The 24,399-nt window shown below is 34.4% G+C and overlaps 1 long non-coding RNA gene across 14 annotated transcripts; it reads left to right on the top strand.

Annotated features, from left to right (window-relative positions):
* Positions 1-1,109: 1,109 nt before the first annotated feature.
* LOC110006610 (uncharacterized) lies at positions 1,110-23,588 on the top strand. 14 transcript variants are annotated; one of them, XR_016052412.1, is made up of 8 exons: positions 1,112-1,267; positions 1,351-1,377; positions 1,647-1,840; positions 2,229-2,338; positions 2,756-3,042; positions 3,183-3,321; positions 9,999-13,405; positions 13,780-23,588. It is a non-coding gene; the product is annotated as an uncharacterized LOC110006610 (long non-coding RNA). The 14 variants fall into 14 exon arrangements; XR_016052413.1 differs by lacking the exon at positions 1,351-1,377; XR_016052403.1 differs by having other exon boundaries at positions 1,113-1,377; positions 2,751-3,042.
* The last annotated feature ends 811 nt before the right edge of the window (positions 23,589-24,399 follow it).

The following is a 24,399-nucleotide window of genomic DNA, read 5'->3' on the forward strand; positions in this document are numbered from 1 at the left end:
GAATACTAATTTTTCCATTTTCATTCCTTTTTAATTTCTAAAATGCCCATCATCACAATTTGATATTTTTAAAAATCTATTTCTTTTTACTACTTTTTTAATAATTTAATTATAGGGAAAATTATAAAAACCCCCAAACTCATACCAACTTCCCCCAATCAAGTTTTTTTTTTTTTTAGCAATTTTTATCCCAAATTTAAATTTCCTAACAAATACCTTCAAGAGGTAAAATGAATATCAAAATACCCTTTGGCCGGTACAAAATAGGGGCGGTTCGACACTTTAGGCATGTGATCTGACACAAAATGAGGGCGGTCCGGCACTTAGGGCTTTTAGAAAGTATGCGGTCTAAGACTTTCGGCTTTCGGTTTGGCACAAAATGGGGGCAGTCTGGCACTATGGCCATTTTCATTAAAAAAAAAAAAAAAAATATATTTTTTTGACTTGGAGGTATTTGCTATGAAAGTTCAATTTGAGGTAAAAGTTGCTAAAAAAAATTTGTTGGCTGTAGTTTGTCTAAAAAGTCTCTTTCAGGGGTTTTGTAAAGTCCCTTTGGGGGGTTTTTTGTAAATTTCCCTTAATTATATTTTAAAAATAATAATCCTATGAGATCCTCCCACACCCATGTGTGTAGGACTTCAGAGGATCACTATTAAATTTGATACATATAATGGTGATCTTTTGGGGTACTACACATATATGTGTGTGTGGGAGGGTCTCATAGGATCATTACTCATATTTTAAACCTATCTTTTATATTTTTTTGGAATTTTTTATTTTTTATTTTTTTAAACACTTTTTAGCTTGCCCACGACCTGCCTAACTCAGGTGAACTTGATCGAGTTACTCCGCCTGGCCCAAGACCAGGTCTCCAAGTCAGTATATTAATGGGGTTATCATCGTCCCATCCATGGCAAGGACGGTGATGATGTGAGGGTAGGCCGTGCATTTTGATTTGGTAACATATTTTCTCCCAATTCATCCCAGTTCAAATCCATCATTCTTGGATTAAAAAAAAGAAATGATGTTGCAACGAGTACTTAGGACACCAAAACGAGACGAAAACCATTTCACTGTTTCTATTAACGTCCTAATCAATCAAACTTTTCCCATCAATTAAAGCCAAAAATTTGAACACCCAACGGTCGAGAAGACCCACCTAAGATCATGGCCGTTAAAACCCCTCTTCTCCCATTTCAAAAATTAGAAATTCATTTATCTTTTCACCCCTGTTTCTCTAAGCAAGAGAGAGAGCCTGCTACTAAAAGTAAGCCTCCCTCTCTCTCTCTCTCTCTCTCTCTCAATTTTCATTTCTAACAGTTTTCATCACCCCATTTTCATTTCTTATAGCTTTGATCGCCACATCAAGGCCTCAAGGTATGTCTCTGTGAATTCTTTGTTGAATGGATGTCACGGTTTGTCATTTCAGAAAATTGATCTCTCTCTTTCTTGACCCTGTTGTTTCCATGCTTCAAGACCATCCCTGCTCTCTCTCTGTTTTCTCATTTTTAATCAGAAGCCTGGAATGATGCTCCAGAGTTGCGTGGCCGATATTTGAACCCTAACTTGACCCAAGTAGTAAACCGTTGAGTTTTCTTGTTTTAAATCTGTTTTCTGAGAAGGTGAATTATTATTGGGTTTTGCAGGTAATTTTGAAAGTGTATCACACACCCGAACATCATTAGCAGAGAAAGTAGGGTTCGATGGGGGTGTGTTTCCTCTTTGTCTACGCCTCTTTCAGAGAAGATAAGAGAACAGTGGGGACTGCTGTTTCCGATTGCAACATCAATAGGCAAGAGAGAGACAGATAGGTTAATGTGCAGGTTGTGTTAAGATGCAGGTATGTGCAATCACCATGTCCACATTTATGGTACTGGCTATAGGAATTCCAGTTCTCCATGTTGATTCCCATTTCAATATCTGTCTTCTGTCTCTCTCTTCCTCCAATACTCAAGTGCTCTAGTTTAATCTGTTGGTCTAGGATGTTTTTACATAATCTTTTATCATTTTTTTCTTGAGGTTGGTCCTGTTTGTAAAATAAATATTAATGATCTGATTGTTTTATTACGGTTTAGATTTGTCTATGGTTTTAAGAAATTAGTCCTCAAGTTTATTTCCTATAATGGTGTGAATTTTGACTTTAATTCAAATATTCTTAATTGGGCTCTTGTAGAACGTGATTATGGATACTAAAATTACTTTTTATTGATCTTGTGTCGATCTTTAAGTGACGATGAACTTAGACCAAACATACCTAAAGTTCTCTCTTGCAATGAGCAAAGAAGGCAGGTGTGTTATGCAAAGTAACAGAATCGATAGGACCTTCACCTTCTATAAGGTACACTACAAGAGACGGGGGCTTCTTTCTATTATAATGACTTTTAATTTGTCTGTCCTTGAATTCTGGGTTTCTGATCACACAGTTACCCTAAGAATCAGAGTTTTATTGATCTCATTTTACAAAATTAATGGCAGCTTTTTGGCCACAAATCTCAAGAGCAATATATGATCATGCCAATAACACCCATATTTGCAGTCCTTGAAGGTTTTAACTGCACTATATTTGCATTTTGGAAAACTGGCGCAGGAAAAATATACCCCATGGAAGGGGGATCTAAAGCTCAGATTTACATCAAAAGAATTTCTTGCATTACCAATCATATGCACATTATAAGAGTTTTGGATCTTTATCTATATGTTGATTTCGTTCATTATATTGAGGTGAATTACCTGTCTGATGTGATTCCAAGAGCAGTTCACCAGATTTTCGACACTTTTAAAGAACAGAAGGCACATTACAGTATGATAATAACCTTCTTGGAGAAATAACTGATTTATTAGCACCCAAGAAGTATCCTAGATCTCTTAAATATAAATCAAGGAAGTCAATTTCTGTTATAGAGGATGGATATGGCGGCATTGTAGTGAGAGGTTTGGAGGAAGAGTTTGTCTATAGTGCCAATGAGATCTATAACCTTTGGGAAGGGGATCTATAAAAAGGCATACTGCTGAAATGTTGCTAAACAAACACAGCAGGTCAAGGTATAGTATTTATAATAACATATTTCATTATAACTACAAAGCATTATAAATACAAGGAATATATTGCTGTATGTTAACTTCTGGTTTTCAATCCCTTTAAGAAAATTTGCATGATTAAATATGCTTGATTTTTAATGCAGCTGTTCCCATTCCATGTTTTCTAGAACTGTCAATGTAAAAGAATCCTCATGAGTGGATGAGGAGCGTATTAAATATGGAAAGCTTGATCTTGTGGACCAGGGGGGATAAGAAAACATTTCCAGTTTAAGCATTCGTGAGGTACATCATTTGTGTCTTGCATTTATTGAATGGAATAGAAGAACCTACAATGGTGGTTGTCTTTATATATTTTCCTATTGAGGATAGTCGTCATTATATATTGTGCTAGTTGAACTTTTGATTTCTTAATAGCATGAGACATGCCTATAATGGTCCAAAACTTGATAGATAATACGAACTTCAGAAAGAATATGAACTTGATAGGTAATATGAACTTAGAGAAAAAATGTTGGGAAGAGGGTCAGTAAAATGACATACTGCTGAAATGTTACTAAACAAACACAACAGGTAGAGGTATAGTATTTATAGTAAAATATTTCATTATAAATACAGAGCATTATAAATACAAGGAATATATTGCTGTATATTGACTTATGGTTTTCAATCCCTTTAAGAAAAGGTGCATGATTAAATATGCGTGATTTTTAATGCAACTGTTCCCAATCCATGTTTTCTAGAACTGTCAACGTGAAAGAAGCCTTGTGAGTGGATGAGGAGCTTATTAAATATGGAAAGCTTGATCTTGTGGACCTGGGGGAATAAGAAAACATTTGTGAGTGGATGAGGAGCTTATTAAATATGGAAAGCTTGATCTTGTGGACCTGGGGGAATAAGAAAACATTTCCAGTTTAGGCGTTCGTGAGGGATGTCATTTGTGTCTGGCATTTATTGAATGGAATAGAAGAACCTACAATGGTGGTTGTCTTGATATATTTTTCCCATTGAGTATAGTCGTCTTTATATATTATTCTAGTTGAACTTTTTGAATTCTTAATAGCATGTGACATGCTTATAATGGTCCAAAACTTGATAGATAATACGAACTTCAGAAAGAATATGAACTTGATAGGTAATATGATCTTAGAGAGAAAATGTTGTCCGAAATTCATTTTCCATGATTAGTTTCATATGACATGTCTATTTCTTCATTTTGGCATTTCCTACTAATGATTCATTGCCAATAACATTCGTCATTATCCAGAATATTCTTGTCTACATTGCCAATAACATTAGCCATTATCCATAACATTCTTGTCCCAAAGTTTGTAACGTTGCATTTTGTTTTCTAGTATACATGCTCACTCAAGAGCAACCCTAAAGACACTTGTTTATGGATGTCACTCACCCTCCTTATAACTACAGGTGAGACTCCTTTACTATTGTATTTCATTTTTCTTCATGGATTTGAAGAAACACTAGACTAATCCTTTCTGGTAATCTCTTTTAATGATCTTTTTGATAAATGAGAACTTTTTCCGTGCTACCGTTGATGCCTCCTAGGGAACGTGATCGAGAGCCTGCCGAATTAACGATGGCTCCTTATTTTCTTTCTTCTACTTCTTCTTCTCTCATTTCCACTTCTTCTCTCTGGACATTTTCTTCTCTTCTTTCTATTGTCTTTCTTCCTTTCTTGTTCATATCATTCTCACTCTACCGCTCTTCTGAGGTGCATGGTGCAATGGGTTCGTCCCCTAACATAGCATCTTAAGGTATTCAGACTTTGGTTTGAGACCTTTAATTTGCTACCGTTGATGCCTTCTAGGGAAGGTGGCAATGAAAACTTGCTGAATTAATGGGTGGCTCCTTCTCCTTCTCCTTCTTCTTCTCTATATGATCAATTATAGGTTTTCCAACATTAAAACAGCCTTTTCAGATGGAGTTTTTGAAGTACACCTTAATTCTACAGTTTAGCATTGCAACTTATTTTGGCTTTTTCCTTTATGGGTTAAATACCATAAAGTTTTATTACAAATCTTTCGCATCATTAAAATACATTAGATTCTTTACAGTAAAAAAATATTTTAAATTTCAAATATCTTAATTACATATAAGAATAATTTTTAAATTACATAGAAGAGTAATTTTTAATTTTATTTTAATTTTGTATTCATTACTTATACTGTATGTAAATATTCATTTTCATAGTTGGAATTTCTAACACTTTGTCATGACGGATATTTAGGTTTCATTTAACACTAAAGGGTATAAAATAGATTATTGATATTTTTTATTCTTTAAAAACTCATTACATTTCGGGAAAAGTTTATATAGGCTTTAAACGATCAAATTAGAGCGCACCTCAAAAAATTCATTAGAAAAGGGTTTTTTTTTATGCTCAAATATACTCAAATTGATCATCTCGGCATCAAGATGCATGGACATAAGAAAAAAAATGGATTTCAGGTTTTGAAAATAGTGCATTTTGTAATGCATTTTTGAACCGTCAATATTTAAGATTTTCAAGTTTTCATAGATTTGCTTGATATACACTATTTTTTAAGCTTTAAATTTTATAATTAGAAATGAAATATATTTTAAGGCTATCACAAAGGTTTACAGTATTGAAACCATATTTCTCAATACTATTTGAAGGTGAGCTCTACGTTGATTGTTTAGAGCCTCGGCTTTCTACGAACCACACCCTTACATTTCATGTGTAACATAATCCATTAATTTGAGGTAGCTCGGGGCTTTTCCCTGGTTCAAAGGCTTACGGAACTAGTGTATGCCTACTCGGAAGATCCAAACCGGACACACCTAAGTATCTCGGGCTTCCCACCGTAGTGAGCCCGAGTATCTCGAATTTGGTGGTCGTGCTCGAGACCATAAAAAATATATATATATAAAATAAAAAAAAAGAAATTTCTTTATCATATATATATATATATATGAGAGAAAAGATGGGAAAACACTACGCAACGTTTATAGGCAAAAATGAATCGTGATTTCGCCTGCCCCCATCACCGTCCAAAATTCATCGTGAATTAACGATTGTCAGATAGTGTTTCATTTTTCATTTTTTTTCTAACAATTGGAATGATTTGAAATTTGGATCGTGTATTCATCAAAAATAGGGGAATCTTTGAAAAATAAAAAAAAATATTTTACATGAAAAACATTGACCAGAATACTTTCGAAAAGTTTCAGGGGTATTTTGATCTTTTTCTCATGGATAATTTGTTTTATATTTTTATTAGATACGCTTTAGTAAGATGTACATACCCTCCAAATTTCAGATCATTCCGATTTGTAGAACAAAAAATAAAATATAAAACACTACCTGGCAATCATGACCGCGCGATGAAATTTGGACGGTGATGAGGGTAGGCGAATCACTATTCATTTTCGCCTAGAGGCGTTGAGAAGATTGTGAATGGTTTTGGCCATGAATACTTATTTTTATATTTTTACTTCTTTTTAGATTATTTTCAAAATACCTCTGGTCCCAAATTAATTTTTAAAAATCTATTTTTCTTCTAAATTGTATACAATGAGGCCAATTTACCTTTGGTATAAAGAGGTCACAACTATTTGCAACCATCTAATATGAAATCTGATACTTTGGGTGAGTCACAAAGTTCGAGGACATTTCTTTTGGACTTTGAGCCTATCCAAATAAATGCAGCGACCCAATTTCACATCTAATGGTCAAGATTAATTGTAACTACCTTATGCGAAAGGTAAATGGTCTTTAACTACTTTTTTAACCTCATGTACATGTGTTTTGTTATATTTTACTTTAAACCTACATTTTTTAGATTTTTTATACTTTATTTATTTATTTATTTACACTTTTTGGCATCGCTAGGCCTACGAGTAGCAACGGGTCGGGTACGGCTGGACCCGGACTTGGAACCCAAATAGTATTTGGGTCCAAAACTTGGACCCGTTCCCAGACCCGAATAGTGGTCCAAAATTTGGACCCATACCTCGACCCAAAGTTAGGTATATACCCCAAGTCTTGGGTCTAATCGGGTCCATTGCTACCCCTAGACTTGCTCAACTCGAGCTGAGTTACTTGGACATAGCCTAGGTTACTTGATCCGGCGCCGGGCTAGGTTCTTGGGCCAAGTCGTGCTTTCCTACACTGTATGGAACCAATGACCCTAGTCTAAGGTGTCTCGTGCATAGTTAACAAATCTCCGATTAAACGATGATTTTTTAAAAAATCGACGACTTTATGGAAACCGTTTAAAACTACGTTGTTTTGAAAAATTCGAAAAAAATCACGTATTTTTCGTAAAAACGTTTTAAACGTGATTTTTTTGTATAATTATTTAAACCACACTAAAACATTGTTTTTTTTTATCGATAAGTTTTGTTTTTGAAAGATATATATATATATATTTCCTGTAAGAATGAGCATGAAGTAGCAGTGAGATCAATCTCCCCAATCCTAGCCCCAAAACTCTCTTCTTCCAATTTCTCCTCCTCCCTTACATGTTCTTCACTCTCCCACCCCCCTCCTTTTACCACCGGAGAAGCCTCCTCATCTACAAGTTCTAACGACCTAAAATCCCTTTGATACCAGACACCCTAGAATTTATCAACCACAACAAGAAGAGATCCTAGAAGTCTCGAGCAAAATCCCTTTGATACCAAAAACCCTTTGATACAGGTCGAGCAAGCATGGGAGGCCAAATCCCTTTGATACCAAAAACCTTAAAGTCGCAACCAAAATCTTAAAATTAGTGACCACTTTTGAACTCCTTGAAACCATAGAGCTCACAATCCCATCTTCAACAAAGATTGATTTATGTTTTCCAGCCCTCTTGATATCATCTTGTAGACCTGAAACCCCATGATTATCATCTGAAACCCCAGAACGAGACCATAGAGTTACTAATCAAATCCACCAACCAATAATCTAGCGTTTTCAGTGTTCCTAGTTTCATCGTGCAAACCAAAAACCACCCTCTTCCTTTTCTCTCTCTAGAAACAGAGCAATGTGAAACCAGATGGCTACGAGCCCACCCCTGTCTTCAATTAAAGAAATGTATATAAACTTTAGGGTGCAGTTTGCATATGGATGCATTTGTAGCTGTAGAGGTAAGGTGCGCCTTCAAATTTGATCATGGTATATAATTTTGATGCAAAATGTTCTTAGTGTTATCTCAAAATCTATTTTTGCATCTAATTATAAAATTTTAAATTTAAAAAATAGTTAAAATCAAGTAGATCTATAAAAGTATGAAAATCTTGAAAATGGATGGTGTGGATAATATGTTGTAAAATGCACTATTTCTGAGACTGAAAATCTTTTTATTTTTCATGGTCATACATCTCAATGTCGAAATGATCAATCAAAGGATTTTTCAACATTAAGACTACATTTTTCGATGGATTTTTGAGTTGCATCCGTAGCGCTACATTATAAGGTTGCAACCTTATATAAACTTTTTCCTAAACTTTAACCATAGTTATAAAGTGATCATAGTCACTATACCATAGTTAAAAAAATTTAGTGAGGAAAAAACATTCTTGTATTTTTTTTGGTACCTACTTAGTAGGTGTGATATTTGTTAAAGTATTTAATGAGTAAATTTATACGGTATGGTATATTTTTTTATGACTTTGGCATAATTTTAATTTAGAAAAATATCCTTTTATCCCTTATTTTAACTTCTATATCTCATGAGACCCAAGAATTGAAAATATTGCTTGTAAGCAAAAGATCTTCATTTTTTCTATCTTACAACCCCCTGGACCCCTTTGACCATATATTGTTTACCCAAACAAACATTAAAATGATACCCTATCTTAAAAACTTCATCTCTCTCTCTCTCTCTCTCTCTCTCTAAAACTTGAGAACGGCTTGCTCCACTGGCCCCCCTATTAGAGCCTCTCATAGCCCTAATGATTCATGAAACCCCTTTCAATTTGTTGTCAAATTTGGAATAGGGTTATGGGGCTCGCCTGCGAGGTCCCCAATATCCATGGCTATCAAATCTGGAATAGGGTAGCCTCTTCTACAATCTCTCTCTGTGTATGGTGGCCTCAGATTTTCAATATGGGTGAGGATAAAATTAGATTTTCAAATCTGGAATAGGGTATGGGCCCGGCTATCAAAGCCTCTTCTGCAATCTCTCTTTGTGTATGGCGGCTTCAGATTTTCAATATATAGGGTTTGTTACGAGAAAGTTGACTATAAGATCAGCTCTCTCTATATTGATTGATGGAATGTGGATTGTAGAGACATCAGCAGTGGGTTTTCCAAAACCGACTACTTCTTCAATCTTCTCTCCAATGTCATGGATGAAATCCTTCACTTTTTCAAGGAAACCACCTATCTCTTCTTCAGTTTCGATCTTTTCCACTAGTTTATCAAATGAAGCCATGACTTCATAGAAGGGAAAAAAATGGAAAATCAGAGATAGAATCAACAAATAAAAAGAAATATATAGAACTCAATAAAAATAATTTAACCAGCAAATATTGAATCATTCAAATGGTTGGAAATTTAATATAATATAAGAAGTTGATTACAAAGTGGGAAAACAATCCAAGGATCCACGAAAACTTTAAAACTTACTCTATTTGTTTCTGATGCTTCTACGACTATGGGTTTGTTTATCTCTCTGTCCTGTCTATCTCTAAAAGCAATTCAGAAGGTGCATATTTGAACATTAAGCTAAATTTTAAAAAAATAAAAAAACTAAATGAAAGAATTAAGAGATAGAGAAGCTTAGTGGATTAGACCGAAATGCTCAAAATCATGTTTCTTCTCTCTCAAAAATTGGTTTAAAAAGTGATTAGAATGATAAGGAGTACCTTAAGACAAAAAGTTTAATGGATTGATTCGTTTCTTCTAAAGGTATGATCTTCTATATAACCTACCCTCTCTCTAACTTGATTGTTTCCTTCATATTGCATAATTTTATCCTAATTTGCGGCAGGTGGTTTAGTTTTCCGACAGAGTGGGTTGCTGAAAAAGGAGGTAGAATTTGTGAAGGGCATGTGCTTTGTTATGAGGAGCGAGGTGGAAGGTTTGAAAAGAGAGAATGGGGCGATGAGAGAGAGTATTGCGAAAGAATGGAGTTTTGAGAGAGAGACGCTGATGAGAGAGAGAGATATGAAGTTCTAGAGTCTCATTTTAGTGTTTGTTTGGGTAAAAAATTGATGTTCAAAGGGGTCCAGGGGGTTGTAAGATAGAAAAGATGAAGACCTTTTGCTTAAATTTATCCAATTTTTTTATTCTGATTTTTTTTACTTGTAGAAACCCCGTTTCAAAATTTCTAATATTTTAAATTTATCCAAGTTTTTTACTCCGATTTTTTGAGCCTAGTACGATACATTGGCGATATCTTTACATAAAGTATTTTTACCGATCTGTATTTTTGACCCTAGTTTTTTATCTGACTTTTTAAAATAAAAAAGATTTTTTTGTGATTTTATAGTGAGCCAATTTATTGATAGTCCCCAACTTGCTAACTATGGTCTCGTGGCACTCCAAGTCAATATATTAATGTGGTTATCATCATCCCATCTATTCCATGGACGGTTATGATGTGAGAGGTGCATTTTGATTTGGTAAGACAATTTCTCCAAATTCATCACCGTTCAAAGCAATGATGTCATATGATGATGACCCCCATACAGCCAGCCATAACTCTCTTAGATTAGTTAAACGTTTGTGTACTGTTGAGGCCCTAAACAATCAAATTAAGACGCACCTCAAAAAAATAAGTGAAAGTTATGTAAATGCTGACAAATCCTAAAATCCAATTATCTTGACTTTGAGATACATAGACATATAAAAAAAAAATAGACTTCAAGTCTTGAAAATAGTGCACCTTGTAATGCATTATCTTGACAGTAAATTTTCAAGATTTTCAAGTGTTCATAGATCAGTTTAATATACATTATTTTTGAAGCTAGATATTTCATAATTACATATGAAAATAAGTTTTGAATCCATCATAAAGATTTTCAGTACTGAAATGACATCTTTCCACACTATTTGAAGTTGGTCTTTGATTGTTTAGGGCCTTAGCTTTATACAAATCACAGCCTTAGTTAAAAAGCTGCAAAGTGCAAAACAAAGAATGGTGTTTCTACGTGTAAGCCGATTCAGATGTACACATGCAGCCTCCCTCTAAAATTTATTTTAGAGATAAATGTTTTCTCTAATATTTTTATAGGTTCATCAATTAGCAATGGTGATCATGAATATGAAAAGAAAAAATAAGAGAAAAAATTACACATATATCTAAATTTTCTTTTTTTATTACCACTCTACCTGTTTTACATCCGTTATTACAATTTTGTCGGTATTTTTAAAATAACCAAATTGCCCTTTTCATATTTTCAACATCGGGAATTTTCATTCGTGCTAAGTGCCACAAATCACACCTTTCGGATTCTCAATATCTGAAGAGTTTAAGAATTTTGGATCCTCGTCTGAATTCTTTTATTCAATCCAAATGAAACCCAATCAAAAGAAAAATCAAAATACTTCTTACTCTTGAAGGAGTATATTGCCCATTTACTCCCTCGAGCAAAGGATATATTAGAAATACTTTTTAGATCTCAGTTTTTGGGGATGTAATCTCTACAATTCATATACTAATTTCAATTAAAAAAGAACCAAAAAAAGCTCTGTATGTACTTGAAAAAGACTAATGCCTCAATATTGATTTGAGACCGTCAAATTTTTTAGGGGCTAGATCCAAGTGTCATAATAACTCAAAATTCAATTTTTTTTCTTTTGAAAATAATAACTCAAAATTCAATTTTTTTTCTTTTGAAAATAATCGTGTAATAATTATTACGTAGTTTTAAAAATTTTAAGCTAGAAAAAATTTATAAAAAGGTGTTGTGGATGAGGAAGTAGACACAATATAATCCTGTGGGTAGGTGTCTACTTTTAAAACCTTGTGGAGCATGTACAAGTATTCACTTGTCATGTTATATTTTTATTCATTCTTAGCCAATAAATAATAGGGATTGTGTATAATGAGGTCATTTGTCTTTAATACAAGAAGATCATAAGTACTTACAACCATTCTAGGTGAAATCTGATAGTTTAGGTGTGTCACAAAGTTTGAAAAAATTTCTTTTGAAGTTTGAACTTGGTTAATGGAATAAATATAATCAGTCAAGATTAATTATGATCACCTTGTAGCAAAGATAAACACTCTCATTGTATATTTTTCGTAATAAAAAAGATTATGTACAATGAGACCATTTTACCTTTGATACAAGGAGGTCATAAGTACTTACAACCGTTCGACGTGAAATCTGATAGCCTGGGTGTGTCCCAAAGTTCGAGACAATTAGTCTTTTATGCTCGTAAAAAATCACACTTTTGAGCTTATAAAAAATCTAAGTCGATGCTTCTTCGGATCTTGAGGGACCTAATTTTTTTTATTTTCAATACCAAAGATCCGAAAATAGGGCAATTTCGGACTTTTGGAAGGTTCAAAATTTTTATTTCGGACAATGGAGATCTGAAACCTTTTTAGGACCTTGGAGGTCAAAATTTTTTTATTTCGAATCCTAAAGATTGGCACCCAAAATAAAACTTCAAAATTAACAATCTAATTTTTTGGTGCATCGTCTGAAATTTAGAGAGGGTGCGTTTGTGAGTTAGCAAGCTCTTGTACCTGCTGACTCGCGCAACACTCAGCCCAAAATAAGTAGCGTTGCTTGGGCATTAGAACGAGACAAAAGTTTGAATCTCAAGAAGATCCAACAGTCGGGAATATCCCAACGGTCGGGAAGAACCAAGATCCTGGCCGTTAAAATCCCACTGGCCCCATTTCAAAATTTGATAAATGACCCTCTGGCTCTAAGCGAGAGCGAGAACCTGCTGCCAAAAGCCCAAAAATGAGCATCTCTCTCTCACTAAATTTTCATTTCTTACCGTTTTTGATCATCCCATCAAGGCCTTTCTCTGAATTCTTTGTTGAATGATGCCATGGGACCATCCCTGCTCCCTCACTCTCTCTGTGATTTTTTTTTCAATTAGAAGCCAGCGATGATGCTCCAGAGTTGCATGACTGATGTTTAAAACCCTATTGTGACCCAAGTAGGAAACAGCTGAGTTTTCTTTTTTGGAATATTTTTTCTGAGATGGTGAGTATGATTGGATTTTGCAGGTAATTTTTATAGTGTCTTTGATTCAAGATCACAAACCCCAACATCATCAGCAGATAAATTAGGTTCTATGGGGGCATGTTTCCTCTTTTCCTACGCCTCCTTCAGAGAAGAGAAGAGCAGTGGGGACTCCTGTTTCCGATTGCACCATCATTAGGCATGAGAGAGACAGATAGACTAATGTGCAGAGTGTCTTAAGCTGCAGGTATATGCAATCACCATGTCCACGTTCATGGTTCTCGCTATAGGAATTCCAGTTCTCCATGTTGATTCCCATTTCAAGATCTGTCTTCTGTCTCTCTCTTCCTCCAATACTCAAGGGCTCTAGTTTAATATGTTGGTCTAGGATGTTTTTACATAATATTTTATCATTTTTTCCTTGAGGTTGGTCGTCCTGTTTGTAAAATAAATATTAATGATCTGATTGTTTTAGATTTGTCTATGGTTTTAAGAAATTAGTCCTCAAGTTTATTTCCTATAATGCTGTCAATTTTGACTTTAATTCAAATATTCTTAATTGGGCTCTTGTAGAACGTGATTATGGATATACTAAAATTACTTTTTATTGATCTTGTGCAGATCTTTAAGTGATGATGAACTTAGACCAAACATACTTAAAGTTCTCTCTTGCAATGAGCAAAGAAGGGAGGTGATTGTTATGCATAGCAACAGAATCGATAGGACCTTCACATTCTATAAGGTTACACTACAAGAATTCTGGTTTTCTGATCACACAGTTACACTAAGAATCAGAGTTTTATTGATCTCATTTTACAAAATTAATGGCAGCTTTTTGGCCACAAATCTCAAGAGCAATATATGATCATGCCAATAACACCCATAATTAATGCAGTCCTTGAAGGTTTTAACTGCACTATATTTGCATAATGGAAAACTGGCATAGGGAAAACATACACCATGGAAGGGGGGGATCTAAAGCTTAGATTTACATTAAAAGAATTTCTTGCGTTACCAATCATATGCACATTGTAAGAGTTTTGGATCTTTTATCTATATGTTGATTTCTTTCATTTACAGTATGATAATAACCTTCTTGGAAAAATAACTGATTTTATTAGCACCCAAGGAATATCCTAGATCTCTTGAATATAAATCAAGGAAGTCAATATCTCTTATAGAAGATGGAAAAGGAGGGATTGTAGTGAGAGGTTTGGACGAAGAGTTTGTCTATAGTGCCAATGAGATCTATAACCTTTGGGAAGAGGGTCAGTAAAAAGGCATACTGCTGAAATGTTACTCAACAAACACATCAGGTGGATGTATAGTATTTATAGTAACATATTTCATTATAAATACAGAGCATTATAAATACAAGAAATATATTGCGGTATGTTGACTTCTGGTTTTCAATCCTTTTAAGAAATGATGCATGATTAAATATGCTTGATTTTTAATGCGGTTTCCCATTCCATGTTTTCTAAATGTTGGTACGTGTGTGTGGCTATGGGGCCTTTAAACGTGAAATATTTCTCTCTCTTATAATTTAATGCTTATCACTAAAAAAAGGCTTCTTAGAGAGAAAATGTCGTTATTTAACGACTAGAAAGTAACCACTCACTTCCCAGGATTACAGGGCCACGTTTTTTCAAAGATTTCAGTATGAAGCAGAATGTTGGAGAACGACCGTCTCCATCTCTCCTTAAGGAGGGTTTCATGGCCATGGAGAGGTACACAGAAATTTACAGAGTTCTCACAGTTTTGGTAAAAGCCTGATCTTTGCGATCGATAGTCTAAAGACACTGCCCCTAATCCTAAGAGTGGGTCCATCTCTTCCCTCAAGTTTTTTCAACATTGGTATCAGAGCAGGTTGTGGAAGCGTGGTGGGCTCATAACCTACAGGTCCCAAATTTTTTTTTTGGTATTTTATACCTTATTTTTTTCCTGAATTTAATTTACAGTAACTTTGATATTGTGCTTTGTCATTCACTTATATCTTGTTGTAAATTTTTTTTCTAACCTTAAATTTAATAGTCTGAATTTATTTATTTTTTATAAATTTCTCTCTTAATTTATTGCTCCTTATTTGCGATTCAGTGTTTGTTTTTACTGGTATTGTTGGTTTTGGAATATTTTATCTCCGTAAATTCTTTTGCCATATTTTCTCTCTCTAGATTGTGTTTGGCTTACGTGATCATAGCATACTCGGATGAGTCATCTGTTTAATCTTGTGTGGAGAAAAGTTAAAGAGATAGAGATGCTAGAAGAATCATCAAAAGAAATGGAAGAGAGAGAAAATAAGTTTAAGGTTGTTGCCGAAGAGTTATCTTAACTTAGCATATGCCTCAATATTAGGTTCTCTCTTTAGAGTAGGAACAAGTTGTGTAGTTATTTTCGCTCAGATCAAGTTAGGAACAAGTTGTGTAGTTATTTTCGCTCAGATCAAGTTGCTGATACAGTACATACTTGAGCCCACGGTCAAGTAATAGAAAATAAGGTAAATAATTCTTTTCTCTAGTTTCAAATAAAATTAATAATAATAATAGTAATTTGTAAAGACTGTAAAAAAAAATTAAAAAAAAAAAAAAAAAAAATCGTCTACGCTATGCAAGGTAGCTGAGCATCTAAATTTACGTATTGTTATCTATTTTTTTACTGACCATGGGCTGCTGAAAACCAGGCGGCTGGCATCTTCTTTCTTCCATCTTTTTGTTGCTGAAAATTAGTGCATTTTATTATTATTATTATTGAATCGTATTATGCATGCACTAATTCTATTGGAGTAAAGGCTTACATATCAATTGCATATATTTATTTTATTTTTATTTTTTTTTGAGACTTATAATTTAGGGATTTTCGATATATTTTATTTGTATAATAATTGTCACTGCATTGCATAATTATTCTATGCTTTGGTCTCTTTAAGTTAGAAAATTTCATGATCTTGATTTTGTAAATTTTCCTTTTTTTTTTTTTTGTGATTATGCAATGCCATATTTTTTGTTAAAAAATATCAAATAGCATTGTAGCTCTCTATCTTGTGCTAAGACATATTCACATATTTATGAAAATTATTCTTATGCAAGATTTCACATAAAAATAGTTGTTGCCTTACTTCATTAATTTTTTGTTGCATCACAGCAATGCGAACATAAACTGTTCGAGAAAATTTTTCTTTGAAGTTGCAGGTCACTGAGAGTCGGCAAACTTATTGATTTAGCTAGCAGACAATTTGTTTTTGAACTTTTAGGTATTATCTAAAAAATTAAAATGGCATCTAGGTTAGTCATGTCAGAATTATCCAAACTTTAAAAACTCAATGGGACCAATTTTTCTATGTGGAAAAGAAAAATTGGATATATTCTTTTTCAAGATATGGTAGATTATGTCCTAAAACAGAACCACCAGTTTTAGAGCCTAAGCTAGAAGGAAACTTGAAAAATGGTTAGAAGATGACAAAGTAGCTAGGACTACTATGTTGAGCATTATGGAAGATGATTTAATTAGAGTCTTTGAGGATTACACCACAGCTCTAAATATGATAGGCGCCCTATCTAAAAAGTATAGGACCACTCCTGAAACCCATGTACAATTGTTGTTAGAAGAAAACAATTCTTGCAGAATGAAAGAAACAGACTCAGTGACTGAGCATGTCAATAAAATGACAGTTCTCAAAGGACTTTACTGCAGCTGGGAATCCAGTCACCGATCGCATGTAAGTGTCTATTGTCCTTAACAGTCTCCCTCCATCTTGGAGTCTGTTGTAATTGTATTGAACCATTCTGCACAAAGAATAACCATGTTAAATCTTCTCATACATTTTAGTATTGAAGTTGAGAGAAGAATGATAAAGAAGTCAAATGAGCTCCACTTTGCGCAAAGTTCATCTTCTCAGATCCTCAAGAAACCTTTCAATTATCAAAAATCCTCAAGAAACCTTTCAATTATCAAAAAAATATTAGGTATAAGGGAATGAGGAGAAATTTTAAAAATCAAAAGAATAAGATTGAGAAGAGCTGTTTTTATTTTAAGAAAATTGGGCACATCAAGTTTAATTATCCTAAGTTGAAAAATAAAAATAGGAACCAAAATAACAACCATGTTCGGAATAATCAAAATAAGAGAAAAGACTTGATCTGCGTAGTCCTAAAATCAATAGTTACCAATCATGACCTGAGAAATTGGTGGGTCGACTCAGCCTCCACTCGACATGTCTCGAGGACTAAGGCTAGATTCACAGGATTGAAAGAGATTGCAGGCGATAACCAAGGGATTTATATGGGAAATGACACCTACTACGATGTACTAGGTGTTGGTACTTTCAAGCTATGTTTACCAGGAGAAACAAATATCTTATTGACTGATACATTGTATGCACCCAATATGAGGCACAATTTGATTTCTGTCCCAAGGCTAGACGGCAAGGGTTATGAAATAAGGTTCAGGTCTGGTCAGGTTACAATTGGGAAGCATTCTAGAGCTTTGGTGTATGGGACTAAAGTTGACAATTTGTACCGACTGAATATTAATGAAAGTTCATCATTTTTTGGTTATATTGATGCTTCTTTTGATGTTTTTATGTGTATGTAGGATCCATATTTATGACACTTAAGATTAGGACATATAAATAAAGACAAAATGAATTAAATGATTAAAAGAGGTTTGCTCCCCAATTTAGGAGAAATTGTGTTCAAAACATGAGAGCCATGTATTTCTGGTAAATTAACTAAGAAGTCTTTCCTTAAAGGGAAAAGGTCTAGTGAACTACTTAGTATTGTTCACTCTGATATATGTGGCCAATTAAATGTGAAAACATTTAGAGGTATGGAATATTTCATAACATTTATAGACGATTATTCACGTTATGGATATGAATACCTAATTAGTAAGAAATCATATGCATTAGAAACATTTAAAGAATACAAAGCTGAGGTAGAAAATCAGTTAGGTAGACATATTAAAATTCTTCGAACAGATAGGGGAGGTGAATATTGCTCCGCCTTATTTTCTGAATTTTGTAAAGAGCATGGTATAATTCACCAAACAACTATGCCATACAACAACAAAATGGTGTAGCTGAAAGGAGAAATAGAACTCTAATGGACATGGTTAGGTCCATGATGAGCCATTCAAATTTATCACCTCATTTTTTTGGTGAGGCTCTCAACACTGTAATATATATCATTAATCGTGTTCCAACTAAATCTATAGACTTGACCCCATATGAATTATGGATAAGTAGGAAACCTGACCTTACTATTTTGAAAGTTTGGGGTTCTTGGGCACATGCGCTTATACCACTGCAAAAAAGAGATAAATTACAAAGTAAAACTATAAAATGATCTTTTATAGGCTATTCAAAAAATTCTAAAGTGTAAATAACCATGATACTAAATCATTAATAGAGAGTCGTGATGCTCATTTTTTAGAAAATATAGATGAGGAAAATATTTTAAATAAGCTTATTGACGTACATGAAATTGATAAAGATAAGAGTCTGGAAGACCCCGTTTCTCAGACTCCCTCTACATTTGGTGAGAATGATTCAATTGAATCAAGTATACTAAATAGACCTAAAAGAACTAGAGCCCCACCTACGACTTTAGAAGAATTTTATGTATTTATGAATGAAGATAATTACTCTTCAATGAGTGAGGATACAATAGATAAACCTCATAGCTACAGTGAAGCTATTAGCTCACATGACTCAGCTGAGTGGACTCAAGCCATGGATGATGAACTTGATTCTATTAAAAGAAATTAAGTCTAGGAGTTGGTTGACCTCTTTAAAGAGAGAAAAGCCATCGGTTGCAAATGGGTCCTAAAGAAAAAGCTTAATGAAAATGGATGCATTGATAAATATAAAGCTAGGTAGGTAGCTAAAGGATTTACCCAAAAGGAGGGCATAGATTATGTAGAAACTTATTCTCCAGTAGCAAAATTTTTATCTATTAGGATCATCCTTGCAATAGTTGCATATTATGATCTAGAATTATTTCAGATGGATGTCAAAATAGGTTTCTTAAATGAAGAATTAAAAGAAGATATATACATGAAACAACCAGAAGGATATGTAATTAAAGGCCAAGAAGACAAAGTATATAAACTTAAGAAATCTTTATATGGTCTAAAACAGTCTTCTAGGCAATGGTACTTTACTTTTCATAATGCAATCACTGAAATTGGTTATATAGCCAATAGGTTAGACCATTGTGTATATATTTGGAAAAGTGGGAGCAATGTTGTTATATTGTCACTATATATGGATGATATTTTGATAGCCAGTATGATATTGACATGATTAACCATACCAAATCATGGCTAAGTTCTCACTTTGAGATGAAAGATATGGGAGAAACCTCATATGTATTGGGCTTTAAGAGAACAGGAGATAGAAGTTCAAGACTTCTATGTTTATCTTAAGAAAATTATTTAGAAAGTATTTTAAAGATATTTAAGATGGAAAATTGCAAGCCCATAGATACATCTGTTTGTAAAGGCTTAAAATTATTAATGAAAATGTGTCCATTAAATAATAGTGACAAAGTTGAAATAGAAAGAATTCCATATGCTCAAGCTGTAGGATGCATAAATTATGTCTTGTTGTGTACAAGACCTGATTTGAGTCATGAATATGGTCTTGTAAGTAGATTTCAGAGTAATCCTGAGATGGCTCATTGGCAAGCTGTAAAACGGATACTCAGATATATTTAGAAAACTAAAAATTACAAGTTGTGCTTGCAAGCTAACAACTTAGAGGTTACTGGGTACTCTGATGCAGATTTTGCAGGAGACCCAAATGATAGAAAATCAACTTCAGTAATTGTATTCCTCTTTGGTGGTGGATGTGTTTCTTGGTCTAGTAAGAAACAAGGTTGTGTAGCTCGGTATACTATAGAAGCCGAGTATATTGCTTGTAGCATTGTTACAACTTATGCCGTCTAGATTAAAAGCTTCATAAATGATTTGAAGCTGGATATAGCCGACGGACCTGTTAAAATTGTTTGTGATAATCAGGCTGCTATTTCATCAATTAGAAATGAAGCTTATAGTTCCAAGGGTAAGCACATTGAAATAGATTATTATTATATTTATGATATTATTGAAAAGAATGACATAACTGTAAGTTATTTGCCACCTTCAGATATGATTGCTGACCCTTTAACAAAGGGTTTAAGTGCAGAAATATTAAGCATGTAGTTTGATGGGAATTAAAAATATATAAGTTAGGAACTCCCAAATGGAATATTTTTTGATGTCTTGGTCATGAGAGGAAAACCCGCATTAACGTGAAAAACCATGACATGACTTTGGAAATTTTTTGTTATGAGATGTATAACTGCACTTACGTGAAAGCCTCATGATCAAAATATGCGCATAAATGTTAAATTCATTAAGTGGTAAAGACTTTATGATATTTCAAAGTATATGGCCCTCATGGCCAAATGGAAGATGTTGGTACGTGTGTGTGGCCATGGGGCATTTAAACATGCAATATTTCTCTCTCTTATAATTTAATGCTTATCACTAAAAAAAGAGGTTTCTTAGAAAGAGAGTGCCGTTATTTAATGACTAGAAAGTTACCACTCACTTCCCAGGATTTCAGGGCCACGTTTTCTCAAAAATTTCAAGAGGAAGCCGAACGTTGGGAAACGGCCTCCTCCATCCCTCTTTAGGAAGGGTTTCTTGGCCATGGAGAGGTATACAAAAATTTACAGAGCTCTCACAGTTCTGGTAAAAGCTTGATCTTTGCGATCGATAGTCTAAAGACACTGGCCCTAATCCTAGGAGTGGGTCTATCTCTTCCCTCAAGTTTTTTCAACACTAGAACTGTCAGTGTAAAAGAAGCCTCATGAGTGGATGAGGTGCTTATTAAATATGGAAAGCTTGATCCTGTGGACCTGGTGGGACAAGAAAATTTTTTCAGTTCAGGTATTCAAGAGGTACGTTATTTATGTCTGGCATTTATTGAATGGAATAGAAGAACCTACAATGGTGGTTATCTTTATATATTTCTCCTATTGAGGATAGTCGTCTTTATATATTATGCTAGTTGAACTTTTTCACTTCTTAATAGCATGAGACATGCCTATAGTGGTCCAAAACTTGATAGATGATACGAACTTCAGAAGAATATGAACTTGATAGGTAATATGAACTTGATAGGTAATATGAACTTAGAGAGAAAATTTTGTCGAAAATTCATTTTTCCATGATTAGTTCTATTTCTTCATTTTGGCATATCCTACTAATGATTCATTTCCAATAACATTAGCCATTATCCAGAATATTCTTGTCCCAAAGTTTGTTCCTTTGTATTTTGTTTTCTAGTATATATGCTCACTCAAGAGCAACCCTAAAGATATCTGTTTATGGATGTCACTCACCCTCCTTTTAACTATGGAAAGCTGGATCTTGTGGACCTGGTGGGATAAGAAAACATTTTCAGTTTAGGCATTCGTGAGGTATGTCATTTATGTCTGGCATTTATTGAATGGAATAGAAGAACCTACAATGGTGGTTGTCTTTATATATTTTTCCTATTTTATATATTATGCTAGTTGAACTTTTTGACTTCTTAAGAGCACGAGACATGCCTATAATGGTCCAAAACTTGATAGATAGTACGAACTTCAGAAGAATATGAACTTGATAGGTAATATGAACCTAGAGAGAAAATGTTGTCGGAAATTCATTTTCCATGATTAGTTTCATATGACATGTCTATTTCTTCATTTTGGCATGTCCTACTAATGATTCATTGCCAATAACATTAGCCATTATCCAGAATATTATTGTCCCAAAGTTTGTACCAGTGTATTTTGTTTTATAGTTTATATGCTCACTCAAGAGCAACCCTAAAAACATATGTTTATGGATGTCACTCACCGTCCTTTTAATTACAGGCGAGACTCCTCTACTATTGTGTTTCAGTTTTCTCCATAGATTTGAAGTAGCACTATACTAATCCTTTCTAGTAATTCCTTTTAATGATCTTTTTGATACACGAGAAAGAGTGCTTTTTTTGTGCTACCGTTGATGCCTCCCAGGGAAGGTGGCCAAAAGGCTGCCAAACTAAGGAGTGACTCCTTCTCATTCCTCTTCCTTTTCTTCTTCTTCTTTTCTTTGTTCTACTTCTTCTTCTCTCTCGACCCTTTCTTCTTCTTCTTCTCTTCTTTTTATTGGCTCTTTTCCTTTTTTCTTCATATCATTCCCACTCTACTGCTCTTCTGAGGTGCATGGTGTAGTGGGTTTGTCCCCTAACATAGCATCTTAAGAATCCTCCGGGGTATTCAGACTTTGGTCTGAGCCCTTTTCTGTGCTATTGTTGATGCCTCCTAGGGGAGGTGGCAATGAAAGGCTGCTGAATTAACAGGTGGCTCCTTCACCTTCTCCTTCTTCCTCTTCTTCTTCTTTTCTTTCTTCTACTTCTTCTTCTCTGTCCTTTCCTCTTCTTAATAACCTCATCTTTCTCTCTTAACCTGTTCTTTTTCCTCTTCTTCATTCTTCCTTCTTCTCTCTTCCTTATTCTCTTCTTTTCTTTTGTCTGGCGAATCAACAAGTGGCTTCCTCTTCTTCTTCTACTTCTCTCTCCTTTCCTCTTCTTAATAATCTCATCTTTCTCTCCCAACCTGTTCTTTTTCCTCTTCTTCATTCATCCTTTTTCTCTTCTTTTCTTTTCTTTTGTCTGGCGAATCAACAAGTGGCTTCCTCATAACATCTCCCAAGCCTTAATGCAACAGGTGAAGAACAACTTTTTGCCTTAGCCCTACCAAAACATCTCCCAAGCCTTAAAAAGGAAAATTATGGTCATATCCATATTGGAGCAGTAAGACTTCCATTAACATTTCATGAGAGAGATGGCCTCCTAGTATCATCCAAAATAGCATTACTTGAAGACACAAGGCTTTTGAAATATGGGCATGCATGCATTGCCAATTGTGAAATGGTTTTATAACCCTTTTCCCGAACTTCATAATGACCCTTACAAATCCAAATATGCTAAAAGCCTTAAGAGTCTAGATATAGATGGCTGGAACCCCAACCGTCTCAGACTCACATATTGTGACCCTTTAATTACCATATGGCCAATAGAGTCCAAAATCATGCCTTACAAACTATTTATCCCAAAGGAGCTTAATCCAGACAAAGCTCTATTTATCAATGTTAGTGAAATAGGGGCACCATTGGTACAGCTTCTCCCTAACAAGTGGATCACTTGTTATGAAAAATTGAGATAACCAGCTGAAAAACTTATTCAAGCAAAAAACCCCATTTATGTTGCTATGACAGATGGAGCTATATAAATCAGATTCCCAACCAATCTTCCAATAGACCTTGCACAACCCCTATTCCAAACTCAAATGATGATACTACCAATCATAGCCTTCAAAAATGATGGAACGCCCATTTATGAAGAAAAAATAAAAGACATCACAAAAATTTTAACCCCTTTTGCGAATGCCTTGGTTGTATTCAAGATCAATTTGACTTAATGGATGAAGATATGAACAATCTGCCAAAGACAAATAGCAAAAAGAAATCTTGGGAACAAAAACTTTGAGAGATGTATGAAAATGGAGATCCCACAGTAGGAACCCTTGGTGAACCTACAGGAAGATATGAGTTTTTGGTAGAATATGGAAACACCATTCCAGATCAACTAAATCCCACTCTAAAAAAATGCCTCCCACCCTACGAGCCACCAAGACCGCCATCACCACCTACTGCCATCACCACCTACCCTTGGTGAACCTACAGGAATATATGAGTTTTTAGTAGAATATGGAAACCCCATTCCAGTTCAACTAAATCCCACTCTAAAAAATACCTCCCACCCTACAAGCTACCAAGACTGCCATCACCACCTACCCCACCTTTAATACCATACTATCAAGGCTTTAAATTTTGTAGAGCCCCAACAAAAATTTGAAACTCAAAAGTCCTATAGAATGTTATATGTTTGACCCCTCTTCTTCAAACTACGCTGAGCAATTCCCTCTATTAAAAACCCTTGAAAACCTAGTACGAGGGACATGACCAATCCCAATGTCAATGCCCAAGGTAAAAAACAACCTTTAGCAGCTGAAGCAGCTTTAAATTGTTCAAAACCAAGCATTAGTACAAATCTTTAAGAATCAAAATTCACAAACCACAAAGATAGATTTAGTACAAAAAATTGTCCTTGAATTAAAAACAAGAATCCAAAATCTTCATGAACAATTACTAGAAATATCACAT

The sequence above is a fragment of the Amborella trichopoda genome, chromosome 3 (genome assembly GCF_054954075.1).
Source record: "Amborella trichopoda isolate Santa Cruz 75 chromosome 3, AtrichopodaSantaCruz75HAP2 v2.0, whole genome shotgun sequence".
In the NCBI taxonomy this organism is placed as follows: domain Eukaryota; kingdom Viridiplantae; phylum Streptophyta; class Magnoliopsida; order Amborellales; family Amborellaceae; genus Amborella; species Amborella trichopoda.